This window comes from Tenebrio molitor, chromosome 4 (genome assembly GCF_963966145.1).
Source record: "Tenebrio molitor chromosome 4, icTenMoli1.1, whole genome shotgun sequence".
NCBI classification, from domain to species: domain Eukaryota; kingdom Metazoa; phylum Arthropoda; class Insecta; order Coleoptera; family Tenebrionidae; genus Tenebrio; species Tenebrio molitor.
The window spans coordinates 26,386,042-26,401,736 of record NC_091049.1 but is presented as its reverse complement, the minus strand read 5'-3'; the positions used below and the strand labels follow the sequence as shown (position 1 = coordinate 26,401,736).

At 36.0% G+C, this 15,695-nt stretch overlaps 2 long non-coding RNA genes across 2 annotated transcripts in view; both read left to right on the top strand.

Annotated features, from left to right (window-relative positions):
• LOC138127501 (uncharacterized) overlaps positions 1-15,695 on the top strand; it is a 75,920-nt gene that overhangs the window by 17,039 nt on the left and 43,186 nt on the right. The window lies entirely within an intron of this gene.
• On the top strand, positions 4,433-5,819 carry LOC138128626 (uncharacterized). Its single transcript, XR_011158809.1, has 2 exons — positions 4,433-4,773; positions 4,826-5,819. It is a non-coding gene; the product is annotated as an uncharacterized lncRNA (long non-coding RNA).

The following is a 15,695-nucleotide window of genomic DNA, read 5'->3' as shown; positions in this document are numbered from 1 at the left end:
CATTATATTCTAAAATAAATGTGCGATGTGCTGAATCCAAAGAATTTTCTATGTTTTGCTTTCCAAATAATTTTAATTTTAAGGCCGCGTACGTATGATCTTTAGATTTCCCGTGTCTTTCGACCGATTGATGTAACGCCTTCAAATTGTCAACTCCTGTCGTACACCATGGGCTTTTTAATTTGGAATCGTTGAACAAAAGACAAGGCCAGCAAAAAAGTTTACTTTTGATTTCACTACCCGTCAGCCAATGACACTTTCCAAACCACGATGAATTAAATTTACGGTTAGAAGAATTTTTATTAGTGTTTACTAATGAATTTAATGAAGGGGTTGGCCTGTCTAATTGTTTAATAAAAACTTTGTCATCGTACGATAATTTATTAAACGCGTTTGTCAATAAATAATTAACCAAATCACCGTTATTTCTTACTAATTCTCGAAGATTCTCCATGACGAATTGACGAACTACCACCACATGTACAAACGACAGAATCACATGAAAGCCAACGACTAAGTTGTGCGGACGTTACCGATTAGGTACCGATTCTTGACGAAGTTTCAGGGAAGACATGTCTGGCCTGCTAGATATTATACGAATGAATTTATTTATTATTGTTTTAATAGCTTTATGGTTTATTTTAGACATATGCTGTCGCGGACTTTTTTGAAGATTTTTCTCTGATATTCAACTTTCTTTTATAACTCTTTTTTATATTTTTAAGAATAACCCCAGCGTTAGCAAAAATTAAATCTTGGTCAAAGAAAAATTGTTTTAATTTTTTTTTTTTTTTAAATTAAGTGCATAATTTCTCACAATTACTAGTTATTTCAATGTATCTTAGTCCTAAATATTATTACACAAAATTTGAAATAAATTAATTGAACAGATTGGGAGAAATAAAATAAAATAAAATGTAATGTACAAATGAATGCTTTTCTACTCAGGGTAGACATGTCTTGCCTGCATTTCTCCAGCTTAAACAAACGTTTCTACTTCGGTCTCTTTCTTTCGCAGTTTTGCACGGTTGGCCATAATACGCGTAGAGCTTTCATATTTCAACGAACATCTCTCAGGGAAGACATGTCCACCCTGAGAAAAATTCGCCTCGGAAATGTTTTGATTTGCCTATAAAAACATTTACTTTCTAATAACAAATCATCAAATAAATAATTGATAAATTTAAAAATGAAAATAAAATTAAAAAAAAATATGTCATTTGGTTTTGGGTGGGCACTGCCCACTCTGCCACCCCTGACGAGCCGCCACTGCATACGAGTATAATTTGTATATGTAAGGGCACGTACGTATGGACGTGAGTTTTGATAAATTCGGAATAACGAAACCAGACGAATTCGGATTATAACGTATACAATGATAAATAAAAACCTATGCGGATTATTGAAGAATTCGAATTACTGCGCTTCGGATTAACGAGGTTGCACTGTATTAACAATACAAGTTGGCGCAGGTCTACCTCTACCACCCATTGCGAATAAGAAAAAAAACGAAATAAATTTCAAAATTGCACTAACAAGCACGTTATCGAATCGAGAGACACCAAGAAACGACTAATTGTTGTAGAAGTGTTGGATCTTCAAGAAACCTGGGTCCAGTCATAAGATTCACATTTTACAACCCTTGGAAAAAACCCGAGGGAATCTCATTTGGTAAAATTTTATGTAAATTCTTTACTCCCAGAAATTATCAAGCAGGAATTTACTTAAAAAAAAGATTTATAAACGTACACTCACTTTTTAAATTGCATGCATTTTAAATTCATCAGTTTATATGCCCCTATAATACTGTTCGTAGTACAGGAGCAAAATAACTCGATAACCGTTCATTGTATGAGAAAAATCTACAAATAAAAGTTGTTCATGCAACGTACAGTGTCCGATTTGGTTCGTCACGTGTAAATTTTGTTGTGACATGATCTGTGGGATACAAAATAGTTATTTATTGTACGAGTTATATAAGGCACCATTTTGCCGCACGCGTTTTTTAGATATAAAGCAAACAAGTGCGACAAAATGTCTTACAAAGTAATAATGCTTTACATGATGAAACAAAGGCTGGACATGTCGGATTTGTATTCCTAATCCTATAACTTCGAATACACGAAAAAAAATTTCTACTGGGTCTTGATTGAAGCAGCGGGAAGGAAAATTCTAAAGTTGTTTTCAAATAATTTGCCAGTAATGTGAATCATCCCCCGTACAGATGCTATCCAGTTCTTTAGACACGGAGGTATTAACTGAACGTCAGAATTTTCTTCTGTAAAATACATAGATGACAAAACAGGTAGACATGATTTCCAGAATTCGATATGCTGCGATTTTTTTGTCACAACAACGAAGTTCTTTTCCAGGTAAAGGGTATAACAAAGTACCATTTATGCTGTCAAATAATCTGTCAAAAAACATTAAAAGATCGGCTTTGGGATCCAAATAAAATTCTCAATCTGTGGATAATTCAACACTGGTTCTAGCTGCAACATTCATCGCAGTGGCAACAGTATGGCTAAATACTTGTGTGCAGTTTTTAACCTTCATCTTTTTATTTTAGATGGCAAAACATGCTCATCAGTTAATTTAACTAGTTGACTAAAAGGTCCACGGGCTTTGTCCATTTCATATAATCTCAAAACATGACACCAAGACGCCTTCTTATGAATACCTCCCTGTACAAAATGGAGGTCCTTTCCCAATAACAAATTACGGATGCATTTAATTAAATGGGGAAAGTCATTTAAATGCACGACTTAGCAATTATTCACTTCGTATACCAGCACCCCAGGATCTGGATAATTACTCCTTGGAGAACCCTCCAAACTACGCCTTGTATCTAAAATTAATTGATTAACAGCGGCCCGATTTGTGGAACCTTGATCTGATATCGCTGCCACTAAATTCAAGCCACATATTGCCAGCTGGTCAATCACTGTTTTTATAATATGTCTTAGTCGGCGGTGGGAGTCGTTCCTTCGCAGAACGAATACCAAACAACTTGCTTCCATTTTTTGTGAATGCCTTGAAAATTTACTTCAGCATCTATGATTTTTTTAATGAATATTTATAAATAAAAATTATTGAATTTTACTCAATAATTGAGATGCATCTCGGCTCACTTGGTAAAGTTGGTTGTCTCTTTTCAATGATATAAAAATCATGAATTATAGAGCGAATTATCTCGATTTCGCCAAATCATTTTGATCTACCTCGTCTTCTTTGCTGTTGTGTAACACAAGCTAAAAATGCTCCAAATAAATTATAGTTTTGGAAACGATTCCTCCAAAGAAACTCGTGAAGGTATGATGGAAACAGATCTTCAGATGTTCCAAATTGCCGTCAGAGTTTTCTTTTCGCTCTCATCCACATATTTTCCACATTTTGTGTGTGAACGGGGTCAACAAAATTTTCTTGATGAACAATAACTTGATGTTCGTAAATTCCCCCACCAATTTCATCAAGCCGATTATAGGCCCTCTAGCCATCCGAAATGATCAACGTTCCGGGCTGAATGTACTTAGATTGAGTATAATTTTCATAAATCAAATAATTTAAAAAAAAAAGGAGCCATGCGTTTTTATAGCAACGTTGTTTTTAAAACACATTGCTACTTTTTTTGATATACATACCTATTTCTTTGGTTACTTGGCGATAGGTCTTATCGCTGATCGTCTTTTGTGAGCAAGGCCCATTCGTCTATATCTTCATCCGAATCGTACAACAACCGTTCTATCGAAAAGTAATAATAAATCAGCTGTATCTACTGCTTTAGGAGTTAAATAAAACTCATGATTCTGGCGTGAATTCGGTACTTATTCGTGCTGCAACACTTGTGTGCAGTTTTTCACTTTCATTTTTCTAATTTTTTCAGGAATTACATGTTCATCGGTCAGTTTCACAAACTGCCTATAAACACCGCGATTCTTATCTCACTGATACAACCGTAGCACCGGGACCACGACGCAACTTTTTTTTTTGCCTTGTTGAACAAAATGTAAATCTTTATTGAGTAACATGTTCCGAATGCACTTCATTAAGTGAGTAAAATCAAACAAATGTACAATCTCTATTTCATCAATTTGTTATTAATCTATTAATGACAGCTTGATTGGTTGCCCCCTGATCCTATATTGTTGCTACGATCTGCAAACCACACTTTCTCACACGACGAACTACTTCCTTCAAAGTGCTCGCCAATTGATCGGTGGAAGTTGTTCCTTCACAAAATGTAAAGCAAACAGTTTGCTTCCATTTTTTATGGGTTCTCTTCAACATGAAGGTTAAAGTTCGATTTATAGATTGACGTCCGTACGTATGACGCAAACGTTGACGGTGCCGCTGACGCTGACGTGCCGTGGTCGACGACAGACCATTTTATAAATTCGCCTGTCGCATTCGGTGCGCAGCGCAATTGCGCAAAAGTAAAAAAGTCAAAAAATTAGTGATGGCGGACCAAGACACAAGTTTATTGTTAGCAGCTACAGGTTTGCTCATATTAGGGGCAGCTCATTTTGTTGGGACAAAAATAAGAAGGACAAGACGGTGGAAAACGCGTCCTATATATGCATCACGTTGGAAAAATGGTTTCTATCGTGCAACATTTTTGCCAATGAAAGCAAACGATCCTGACCAGTTTTTTAAATACACGAGGATGACTGTAGAAGTTTTTGATAACTTATGTAAACTACTGGAAGGAAAGCTTGTGAAGAGACGCATATCGGATCGCATCTGCCCCGAAGAAAAAATAGCAATCACTTTACAGTGGGTTACCATTCAGTTCCAACACAAAATTTATTAATAAATGTTTTTGCAGGTATTTATCGCAGGGGGTTAGTATGCAGAGTTTGGCCTGGAGCTATAAAATGGGGTTAACAACTGTACATTCTATTGTACATGAAGTGTGCAAGGTAATATGGGATGTACTTGCTCCTCGCTATCTGAAGGAACCAACCACTCGGGAGTGGCAACAGATTTCCCAAGACTTTTATAAGTTATGGAACTTTCCCAACTGCATAGGAGCCTTAGATGGGAAACATATAAATATCCAAGCACCAGCCAACAGTGGATCCTTATTCTTCAATTATAAGAAGACCCATAGTATAGTGTTACTGGCATCATGTGATGCACGTTACATATTTAAATTGGTGGACATAGGTGCATATGGTTCGCAGAGTGATGGCGGTATTTTTCGCAATAGCATTTTTGGACAGCGGCTTGATTCTGGTTCGTTAAATGTTCCAGAAGATAATTATATTCCAAACACGAATGTAAAAATACCATATGCTGTTGTTGCTGATGAAGCTTTTCCCCTAAAAAAATACATAATGCGTCCTTATGGAGGACGACATTTAAGCGTGGAAAAAAGGATTTTCAATTACCGCCTGTCTCGTGCACGAAGAATGATTGAAAATACCTTTGGTATTCTGGTAGCAAGATGGCGCATTTTAAAACAAACCATTGTTGCTGATGTTGCAAACATTGATAATATGGTAAAGGCAGTGGTAGTATTACATAATTTTTGTTTAAAGGAAGGGTGTTGTAAGTTGTACTGTCCTTCGGGATATGTTGATACAGACGACGAAAATAATGGACAATGGAGATCTGAAAGTCAACCACTAACATCTGTTGGAAGACTATCAACCAATACTGCCACCAGAGTGTGTTACCAAATCCGAGATCTTATTTGTAAATATTTTTCCTCCAACGTAGGAGCTGTTCCTTGGCAAAATGAAAGGGCATTAAGAAGATAAATGGGTACTACTGTGAATATAAATATTTACTTTCAAATAAAATTATGAAATACAAAATGTGTCTTAATTATTTAATTAACTTAAATATCTTCTAGTAACAATACAATTGCCGCCTTTTAGCAGAGCGTTGCTCCACTCCCATCTCTTGCAACCTTTCGGCTACGTACTGCCCAAAAGCGTTGTCTGTATTAGACTTTTCATTTCGTTGATTAATTTTTGATGCTATGTCTCGAGCCACTTCTATTAAATCATTGGCCACCTTGCGATCCTTTTGTTTTGATGGCTTATGAGCAGCAGGGGTGTTTGTAACAGCACTGGAAGAGGGAGTGACAAATTCAATTGTGCTGCTGTTTGAAAAATCTTCGTACAAAGTATTACCTGTGCACCTAGAAAATTTACTTAGAAATACTATTGCTGGCAGAACTTGTTATAAACTTACCGTCGCTTTGGCGATAGAGTAATATCATCATTGATATCTTCAAGATATATTTCCTCTTCCACTTCCTCCAAGGGGTCTGTGCTGTTTTGTGAACAGTCCCCTGTCATAAAACTGCTGCATGCGCCTATAATAAAAAAATGATTTAATAATGTAGGTATCGTGCGCTCAAATAAAATCCTGGGCTGGGGAGCCGTTGGAAACCGTCAATTGTTGTGTTTTTTTAATTGTAAATTAATTGGAATATATTGACAGCTAACCTAAAATTTAGAAACAAAAAATCTTTCTTTGCACTGTTTTACATTAAAAATAGAATAACTTAACGAATCCTATTGTCGAAGCAAATATCTAAAGGCACCATTTGCTAAAAACAAACATGTTCAACACTATGATGACACCATGGTGACACTATGTCCCCCTTGAACATAAACAAATGTCATTCGTGTCAAAAGGCGGGAAATTCAAATGTTCCAAATGATTCACTTTTTTCAACGCCAACTCAGAACGCATGATATGTACGGGTTCTAATTCTAAAATACATACTACTTGTTGATGCAATTGATCCAGAACAGGAAACAACTTTGGTAGCCGTGTATGTCGCTCGTGGTTTTATATAAGGAGCTAAAAAGCTCATACTCTTCATATACGGCCATATGGATTTATCGTATGACCCGTCACCAGAGCGTGTCACCATTTTCCTCTTCTCCCTGACATATCGGTCCCTTAAATTTTTCCAAATTCTGCGACAGTTTTCACCTAACATAACATAACCTGTTAGATAATTGTTTTCTATAAAGTTAACATTTTACCGGATATATGTAGTACACTGCCTATTTTCTCAAACGTTGTTTGTTTATGTTTTTCATCTTTAAACATTGGATGCGCCTTATTATAGATATTTGGTTCTACCTGAATTAGCTCGATTAACAAAGCGACATCAATCTCTAAAAGTTTCAGGTCATATTGTTATAACATTATCCAAATATTAGGTACTTACATATACTTACGTGACTCGACCATTTTTTCTCAGACTCCAATGCAACTAATAACTAATTAACACTTAACTACTTAAAATCGAAAACACTAAAAATACACCGAATCTAACAACTAATAACAAAACAAAAACAAAAGCAAGAAGAACGACCACTGCACAGTTTGAAAGGTAAAGCAAACGACTCAAAACTCAAACAAGAAATGAGAATTTCCTATTTTGCAATGCTATATGTACGATTCCCAAAATCATAAAGCATTGTAAATTTTATTGAGGCACCTATCTACTGTTGCTCTTTTGCCGGTGCACAACGTGTCGGTTGGACCATTTTTTAAATTACATTACAAACAGATGTTATTTTGCTTCACAGCGCTTCCGAGAATTCGAATATGTATTGGGAATAAAAATATAAAATGGAATGTTTGGTCATTTTAGACAGATTTTCTGCACGTCCCCAAATAGGCTGTGAAAACAGTCGGACCTGAACGTGAGAAGCAAAGAATTTGCAAATATTTATTACATTGTTTACAACCCAGCATCTGGGCAACCGATCACAAAACCACTCTCGTCTATCGATTTGGTTTACCTACCCTAAGGCCAGTTATGAAATTTTTGCCGCTTTCATGTGAACTGTTAATTTTTGTCGCTGTCACGGTCATTTTTTATTTGAAGATTGCGGTAATGAGGATTGCATTTATTTTTGTTTTAATTAACGATTGAATTCAAAAATATTGAGTTGTTTTGCACCCTATTTAACTTCTGCGTGTGAACGGTGTGTACTCACTTGTTCACATAATTTTGATGTTTTGATGAGCAGCAACCATAATTTTACATTCAGTTTTTACGCCTACTTGGACTACAATATTTTATAATAACCCTGGATTACCTGAATAAAATAATAGTAAATATTACGTGGCTTTTTCATCACGTGTTACGAGTATTTAGCGGGTAAAATTTTCTGTTTTGTGATTGGTCGAATTGAACTCCTGACGCAAGACGTTGACGCCAAAGTTGAAACATGACCAACTTTCTCGCGTACGCTTACGGGACGACGTTTACGGAAAACGTATACGTCGATTTATAAACGGTCCAATTCGTTTCCGCTGGTTCATGTCCCGGCGGCAGCGTAAGCGGTTGCGTCGTACGTACGGACGTCAATCTATAAATCGAGCTTAAGGCATGATCAGCGAACGCGAGGCGACGATTTGAACCGCCATAATCTACAAATCCTTCAATTGAGTCCGTTCGCGAGTTTTGTTGAAGTCCTGGCGACGATGCAATTTCATCGAACATTAAAATACAAATTTTATTAATAGGTATCATTTTAGAAACACATTTTTCAAGATGAGTAAATATTGACTGCCACAGTTAAAAGGAATACGTTTAATTAGATCAGTGGGAACTTTTCTTGACGGTAGACTAAAAATTTGAGATAAAAAGCGGTAACTTCTTCCACTCTGTATATAAATTGACAGAACAAGAATTTTATCACCTACAGTGAATTTACGTCTTGTAGGTTAATATTTTTATGTTCGCTTATGTGATTAAAAAAAAACTGCAGTAACTTCATTTACATCTTTAAAATACGTCAGCATTTCTTCCTTACCTTTCAAAAAATTAAGCTTTCGCTTAACGGAATAGTGTTTACTCCTCCACTGCGCGACAACTTGTTGCTTTTTTTATAAAAATGTTTAGCTTTAGGTGTTAGATCGCATTGGCGTGTAATCCTGCAAGCAAAAGCAGTCCTCTAGTCCTTCTGGGTATTGGAGAACCTAATAAAAGAAAACAGTTTTAACAAATTGCCATTTAATGTTTAATTCAAATTTATTACACTTTTTTCATTTAACATACCTGATACACGACAAACTTTTGTCTGAAGTCCTCCAGATGAAGTTGATGGTGGTGATTCTAAATTTAAAAATTATGAAAGAGTAAAGTTAAAAATGAATCAACATACTGTACTCATGATGAATTTCCGACTCACTGGCATAAGAGCTTGATGGAAGTGATTCAACTCCCATAAAATGACGATATTGTTAAACAACACTCGTAAAAAAAATAAAATAAAATACCTGATAAATAATAATCGACCTGTGGCTCAGTGATATGTGAAGTTGAGTCCACCAGTTCTACAAATTTCAATAATTTTTTTTTTAAAGATAATTGGATTCATCTGTTATTTTGAGTGGGAGTGGTAAACAAAGAAGTCCTGAATCTCTTGGTCTGTGGTAAGTATGTCTTTTCTGGCTCATCCACAGACCAGGATTCAGGAGAATGCTCAATGATGGCTGGAGGTAAAGCGCGAAGCGCATCTAAATTAAAATATGTATCAATTAGGTATTTGAACTACATATCACATAAAAACACACCTACCTTTTATTTTTTCAGGAGTAACATATTTATATTCTTCCTGAGGGTGACTGAAGCAGTCTTAATGACAAACGTAATAAATAATATCTGGTAGATTTACTCTAGTAACACATTCTTTAACAAACGTCCTCTTGCATCTTTGCAAATGGGTGAAAAATGATTTTCGCAAACAACGAAACTTTTACCAACATATTTTGGCTCTAAGCCCAGCAGTTTTGGATTTTTGATTCTTTCAATCCAAATATTTTGAATCCGTGTATCTCTTGGTATGAAATATCTGTAAATAAAACAATAGTTATTTAGGCAACAAGTTTTTTTTACGAGCGCAGCGAGAGCGCAAATCCGCCGAGTAAAAAAAAAGATACTTTACTAACGAGTTGCATACAAAAATTTTTCGGCGCACGTAAGTTTAGATAACAATTTTTTCGACACTCAAAATTTGAAAATTTTCTCTCGTGTGAACCCGTGGACCTTTAAAACGCTTGTTTTACTCGCGTTTTAAATTGACCCACTCATGCCAAAAAAATCCCAATCTACATACGAACTCGTTAAAAAAACTACTAATTATGAATGAAAAATTTTATAATTGCGTTAAAAAATGACACGCTACGGCACTTTTTTTAACGTAAAATACGTGCAAAAATTAACCGCTCTGGCACTTTTTTTAACCTTTGACCAAAATTCCTTAACGTTCACATTTTCAAAATCTTCAGAAAAGTTCAAATTTCTCTACTCCCGCCAGTCTCTGTCCAATGGCCAATGACGCAATTGAATTGTGTCTGTTACTTATCACCTCCTGAGGTAAAATTATCATATAGTGAATCAATTTTTATATTTTCCGCTTGTATTTATTAATTTAGTTTCGTGAAATATGGCAGAACATAATTCAGAAAGTGTAAGTACATTTTAATCATCACAGAATATACGCGTTAATATAATATTACATATACATTTATATTGATTTAGTTATTTTTTGACGCCCATGGCATTAAACATTTTTCGATTTTATCAGGTAGAAGGCTGTGTCATCTCTCGAACAATATAACATAGTACAATGAAAATGATCTTCCTACCTACTGTACTAGACTAATTAATGCTTTGGTACTTTGCTCGATAAAAAAAAAATGTATCAAGTTAATTTACCTGTGTGACCCTTTTTTGAAGATTCAATCTTTAACGTTTCCCATGAGCAAACAAATCCTGACATAAAAGCTGCATATTTTTATCATTGAAGTCCGTAATTGGGTTCTTGCAATCATCAGGCTGATGAAATCTTGATTTGGCCGGACGGATATTAATTATTATTTTCGACCAACAGAAAATAGTTTTAAAAATTCGGCTGTACCAACATTAGTAATTTAATTGCATTAATTTAAAGCTTCAATATTTTTTTCGTCAAATAACCTGACAGTGTGTGTTTTTCTACATTTTGTCATTCTTGCGAAGATGGATTTTTCTTCGCGAGAACTGGTGCCAATTTAACAATTTCCTTACTTTCCGCGATTTTTAATGTTAATCAAGTTCACATTAAACTGTTAGGTTTGCAAAAAAAGCATATTTTTACAAACTTCGCAAGTATTTTTTTTTTTTTTTTTTTGTTGCTTTCGAACAAATATAACCCCTCCCTCTTCATCAGATGACTCTGTGTTAACATGTAGAATGAATTCATCCATCCTTCCATCTAGTATGGGCTCTTTGTCTGCGTAATCTTGTTCCACCTTTTTGACATGAGTACATACTGCAGCCCAATTTTCATTCGAAACCTCTTCAAAAGCCTTTTGAGTTAAAGGTATTAAATGAGACATATTTTGCCGACCAACATTGTGAGATGCTATGTATCCTTTCACTTGTGCTCATATTTTTTCAATAGGGTATAGTTCGAAATGATAAAACTAAAAAATGACAGTATATTGAAAAGTTACGTTTGTCAAAAGTGCTCGTTTGAAACATATTCGGTCTTATTGTGGATCAAAACACTTGGAAAGTTCATGTTTTGACACACAAGAAGAATGTGAGAACATACGTACAGTGTCTTGAAGTGATGAAAAGTGGTACCAATGCGAGAGTCGTTCTCACTTTCATCTGTTCTAACGGAAATGATTAGATCTTCCACATCAACCATTATATTCTTATTATATTAATTAGAGTATAACATAATTAAATCACTTTGCACTTTCCATTATAGTGGTGTGATTCCCAAGTCCACATCAGACATTTCAAACTCACTTTGCTCTTCACCAGCATCAAAATCTTCTTCTTCCTCTTCATCAGATGAACCTGTGTTAACATGTAGAATGAATTAATCCATCCTTCCATCTAGCATGGGCTCTTTGTCTGTGTAATCTTGTTCCAACTTTTTTGACATGAGTACATACTGCAGCTCAATTTTCATTCGAAACCTCTTCAAAAGCTTTTTGAGTTAAAGGTATTAAATGAGACATATTTTGTCGACCGACATTGTGAGATGCTATGTATCCTTTCACTTGTGCGCATATTTTTTCAATAGGGTTTAGTTCCGGATGTTAAGGTGCTGACTTGTGTTGTTTGATAATAGAATATAATTCTGGTTTTGTTAAATTGGCATCATAACCGATGTTGCGTACTTCCAGCCAGGAAATCATATCAGCTTTCCTTGTAGCCGTCGTAGGTTCAGTAATGGCTATTGTGTTATGGTATGATGCATTGTCAACCACTAAAACAGAATGAGGCAGCAGATTCGGTATCAACAGAATTTTTGCCCACTTTTCAAAATTATTCCAGTTCATATCATCATGGTAATCTCCTGACTTTACACCAAGATGGAAATAAAAAGAGACCATCATAAACAAAACCATCTTCATTTCCAGTATGAACCATTATTAACCTACGATCCTTGGCAACTGATTTCTTCACACGCTTGCCACTTCCATCGGTCCAAGAGTGATTTGGTAAATGTGTAGTGTGGACATAACTCTCATTTGTATAGAAAATTGGTCTTCGTCTCTATATTTCAAAACCTGCTTCAAATACTTCTTTCAACTTTTACTAATTCGTGTTGTTTCTTATGTGGTGGCTTCTTTCTTGGAGTGGAAGAAGAAGTCGATGCTCCAGCAGGTTTTGCCTCTTTTACAATCGTTTTGTACATCTTCTCAGATATACCAGTGGACGCTATAACTCGCTGTTTGTAATTGACGATTGGAATAGTCAATTGCTGATGGTCTCTACACATTCTGATTCGTATTACATAAATGCGATAATTTTGCGAGCTTGACTGTGTAAAATTATCACACGCTGGTCAAAAGTTTGGTGTGAAGCCATTCCAATCAACTGCTAAAAAAACCTGTTCAACTGCAAAAGTCAGGCACTATTATTTTTCATTTCATTTCATTTGCAAGTCAATTGTTATTGACAGTGAGGTTATGAAATTATTTTTCCCTTTAATTTTTTTTTGTACTTACGAAAACACTGTAAAGTTATCTTCAGTTGTCTCGAGAAAGACAGATTTAAAGCCTTGGGTGAACATGGTAAGCGTAAAAAGCATAGTCGTAAATAAAGTACGTGAACATGTAAACAACTCTCTGACAAATTTCCCCTCTTTTCCAGCGACCGGAAAATTCGTTTTACGTGACTATCCCTTTACACTTTACGATAACTCGAAAAACATAGTTAGAGCACCATTCACAAAAAAAGGACTATACGCCCGTTGATGAAATAGAATGGTTTAAGTGCGATGAATGTGAATATAAAACTAAACAAAAACGCGTAAGATTGTAAGACATTGTAAGTTTCCTGGTTCCATTTATTAAACTTGTTGATTACCAAAATGTTTTTGGATTCTCTCTAATTTTATATATTTTATTGAACTTAACCAAATTCCACTGATTCCATAAAATGAGTGCATTCACTGTTGTCCTGTGCTGATTGTTATTTGCATTGCTCTTTATTGGAAGTTCTTTTCCACATCTTCTATTAAATGTTTTCCATGTAATTCAATATTTAATAAATTATTCCTTATCCCTTTTAGTAAATGAGGTGCATCAAAGTTCGGAATTACTGCTTCACCAACAATTTCAAAGTGATATCCTCCATTCTCTGCCATTTCTTTAAAACATTTCGCCAGGTCTTCCATCAATTCGGTAGCAGTTAGTTCTTTGGTCACATATAGTGGTCAAAACATGCAGGCCAGCACCAAAATACTTATCTTTATCGGGTGAAATGTTGCGTAATTAAGTGTCTTCTAAAATGGTCATAATCGGGGCTTTGTGATTCTTGTGGTTACCGCTAGTTTTCCACCTTGTAATGATTTGAATACATTACTTTTTACGCCAAATATTTGAACCTGCGCAAAACGGTAACAAATGTGGTCGTGATCGTCATCGAATCGGAGGAGCCCTACGTTGTGATTTTCTTTTGGCGGAAAAGGTTCGGAATGCAAACGGTGAGGGTTCCAGTTGGAAGAGTGCCGCAAATAAAACACACATGTGAGGGACGCAAAATACCTTTTATTAAAAATGTCTGTAATAACTTTGATGAAAAAGAAATTGGAACGAATACAAAGGACAGAAATTAAGTTTAACGAAGTACAAGAAATTAACTAGTTGAGTACATCACAAAGATAAACGACAAGATGAATGCAACAATATTTAAAATAACAGAAAAACGGGCACATGACAGACAAAATGACAGTTTAAAGCTTGCAAAACAAGTAAACAAATTATAAGGCAGTTATTACAGACAGGGACGGATGAAAAACCCTCTTCAAAAACCGTATCCCAGGTATTGCTCATATTTTACAATTCGATTAATGACAAAAACAACCGCGGAACTACGCGGTCAAGGTACGCCTTTGGGAGCTTAGAGCTGGAGGTAACAAACTTTCGGCCGCGAGGGGGCTCAGAAGAATAATCTGAATCATCTTGAAATCAAGCAACGTTTATAGATATTCGGGGTATTAATGAACATCGGACTATTTCACCGACCCAGCAGTGACAGAGCGTTTCGGGGTCGTACGAGTAGCATTCCTAGACCGCAGCCGCAAAGACCTAGGTCCGCCGTCCCCAACCAACCGTTTCCGGACAAAACCCCAAAGTCTCTATAACCGTCGACGGAAGCTTCACGAAAACATCCCGACGCCGCTCCCGCAAAGACTAAGGTCCGTCCCCGCTAACGGCTCTAAATAACCGTAGCTTCCACAGAAATTTACTAAACAACCCCACGACTTCCTGATTGTCACCTAGCTCCCACAGGGCGCACTTACAACATTTTACTTTAACTTTTCCGAAATCTAGCAACAGCACGAAGGAATAACCAGAGTTTAATTCTATCGAACAAAGCGTAACATTAAACGATGAGAAAATCCAGTAAAACAAAGCGCAACATGAAACAATGATAAAATAAGCAAAACAAAACGCAACATTAAACAATGAGGAAATAAAAGAGAACAAAACGCGAAGTTAAATAACGATAAAAATAAAAGCGCTTTAAAAGGGAATACAATACTCGCTGGCTATACTAAACAAAAAAAATGGCGGGTCGAGTGCCGTTAGAAAATGTTAGTGAAAGAAAAACAAAATGGACGCACGCGGTCCGGACGACGGCTACTAATCTTCGAAATTAACAGATTGTCAAAAATGGACCTCCCGGGAGAAATTTAGGGATAACGCTTAAAATTAACAAATGGACGCCTCTTAAAGAAACAGCATGCAACAAAATGAAATCTACAACATCTACCCTTACCACGTGGTCCTGATCCCAAAACAAAACACAAAAAAAAAGGCAACGAAAGTGGGTTAAATTACCCTGGTGAATTAAAAACGTTGAATTCTTCACGGGGACACAAAATATCTACTCGGAACGGTAGTGTAATCGGTTCAGATGTAACTTACAGATTTTTGGAATATTGGATCGCTCTTCGCAAGGTCTGTTCGTTTCGAAAAACCAAACAAAAGTGACCTACCCCCTTCAACCACCCGCGCGAGCGAGCTGCAACCCCCGCTATATTTCCGCTCGTAGTTCCTAGTCTAGCCGCTAGTACCTTCACATTTGGCGCGCTGTTGTGGCGGTACCGGAAATTTAAGTTTAAATTTTAAACTGGGTCACTACACCCTTTTCACTATCACTATCGATCAGTATATCAGAACTTCTCGAATTGTTCGAA